At 36.1% G+C, this 2,151-nt stretch overlaps 1 long non-coding RNA gene across 1 annotated transcript; it reads right to left on the bottom strand.

The window, feature by feature from the left end:
- Positions 1-628: 628 nt before the first annotated feature.
- On the bottom strand, positions 629-1,844 carry LOC107917535 (uncharacterized). The gene is made up of 2 exons (XR_001689745.2): positions 1,318-1,844; positions 629-944 (listed from the first exon to the last, which is right to left on the bottom strand). It is a non-coding gene; the product is annotated as an uncharacterized lncRNA (long non-coding RNA).
- Between the last annotated feature and the right edge of the window lie 307 nt (positions 1,845-2,151).

Here is a 2,151-nt window from a genome sequence, read left to right as displayed (position 1 = left end):
TTGAATATCTTATCTCCCTAAGCAGTAGTGGAGTAGATCAAAGATGGCGAATCTTATCTCCATGTATCGACAATGGAGTAGATTTGAGCTACCAGCCTTATCTCTTTAAGGTAGCAAGAGAGCAGGTTGGCGATTGTAGTCTTATCGTAGCAAGAAAGCAGACTGAAGATTGAAGATCTTATCTCCTTAAGAAGTAGTGGAGCAGATCGAGGACGGCGAATCTTATCTCCATGTATCGGCAATGGAGCAGATTTCAGCCATCGGCCTTATCTCTCTGAGGTAGCAAGAGAGCAGGTTGAAGATGGTAGTCTTATCTTCCTGAGGTAGCAAAGAAGCAGACTGAAGATTGAAGATCTATTTCCCTAAGCAGTGGAGGAGTACATCGAGGATGGCGAATCTTATCTCCATGTATCGGCAATGGAGCAGATTTGAGCCACCAGTCCTATTTCCCAAAAGTTATAGTCAAGATTAAGCAAAACCAGACAAAATTGGCCTATTTGAAGTCTTTGCTCTATTCTCGTTACACGATAATGAGCAAAGAGGAGCAGCTGTAATAGGCCCAATTCTCCCGGGCCCATACAAAACCAAAAACCAAAAAATAAAAACAAAAACAATGAACAGCCCAGAATAAGTCAATGTCCATTTACAAGTTATTTAACCCAAAATATATATATACAGTCCAGCCCAAATACATTTTTTAAGACCCAATTGCATAAATCCTAAACCCAATTAAATAACCCAAAGTCCCAGCCCATTCAATACACGACCCAAAGACTGGTCCAGGTGATTGTTCTAGAAGCTCTAAGGGTTCTCCCTCTCACGCAGCAGCCAGCAATTTGGATGAGCACCACACGTGCGCCACCAACCCCTCGTGCGTGTCTCCGCTCGTGCTTGTGTACGGCCTTTCTTGCAAATGGAACATATGAGAAGGAGAATAACAGAATCTACAGCAAATAACAGTAATAAAATGTAATTTTATTTTTTGATTTTACTCGGTAAATTCGGCTATAAAAGCCGACGAATGTACTTGCAAAAACTTACGAACACACAATACGAATACGAAATAAAAAAAAGATCCAAAAAGTTAGAAGGTGATTCTATTCTTTGATTTGTTATTACGTTTATTTTTTGGATATTTCTTTTATCTTAGTTTGTTTTTGATGTGACGAACCCATTTTCCTTCGTTGAAGTCGAAGTTCAAAGGGGGCGAGGTCTTGAGATTTGGCGCTATTCGCCGATTGCAATGGAGCTTTAGTGGTTGGACGGAGAGGTCCTCTCGTTACATCCAAAAAAAAAAGGGATAAGAAGGAGACTCACTTGATTGATTGGTAGGACGTCGGGGTTCTCCTTCGTTAAAACCAAATCCGATCGGATCGAGGCTTTCTTTTTGATTCATTGTGGTGGTAAGTGCACCAAACTTGGCCGAACAGAGGACCAAAAGAGGAGAAAACTGTGGGGAAATAAAAGGGGCTAGGGTTATTTTAAAAGGGGCCGATTGTTTTCTTTTTTTTTTTTGAAGGAAATGTTTGGTTTTATAAAAGGGAAGAAACAACGCCGTTTCAAGGGGAAATGTTTGGTTATTTGCTGCAGATGGTTAATTTGTACGATTGATCCCTCCCCTTCGCGCTGATTTTCAATTGGATCCTATTTGTGTTTATTTGTTTTTTAAATTTTCCTAAAATCTGTGTGCTATTGCAATTTAGCCCGCGCCTAAACTCTGCGTTTTAGGATCTGGAATATTTCCAATTCTGATCCCTGCATATTCGCGCGCATTGCGCTTTGGTCTTTTTTTAAAATTTTGATGGTTTATTTTATTTATAAATTATCTCTCTTATTTTAATTCAATTTTAATTTAGTTTTCTATTTGTATAACTTACTATTTTCAAATACATTTAATATTTTTATATGTTTTGATTCATTTTAATAATTTTGCTTTGTTTTTTTAAATTATTTTGAAGTTTTTTTTTCATATTATGTAAACATTTTTTTTTATAATATCTCATTTAAATATTTTGTGTGTATTTGTACATATGTTATTTTAATGGAGTTTTCTATTTAAAATACTTATTGTTTTAAGATTCACTTAATATTTTTTTTATGTATATATGAAGCTATTTTAGGAACTCTATTTTTTGTGTTTATAAAATTATT

The sequence above is a fragment of the Gossypium hirsutum genome, chromosome A01 (genome assembly GCF_007990345.1).
Source record: "Gossypium hirsutum isolate 1008001.06 chromosome A01, Gossypium_hirsutum_v2.1, whole genome shotgun sequence".
NCBI classification, from domain to species: domain Eukaryota; kingdom Viridiplantae; phylum Streptophyta; class Magnoliopsida; order Malvales; family Malvaceae; genus Gossypium; species Gossypium hirsutum.
Note: the sequence above shows the minus strand (reverse complement) of the source record. Positions and strands in the feature narration are given on the sequence as shown.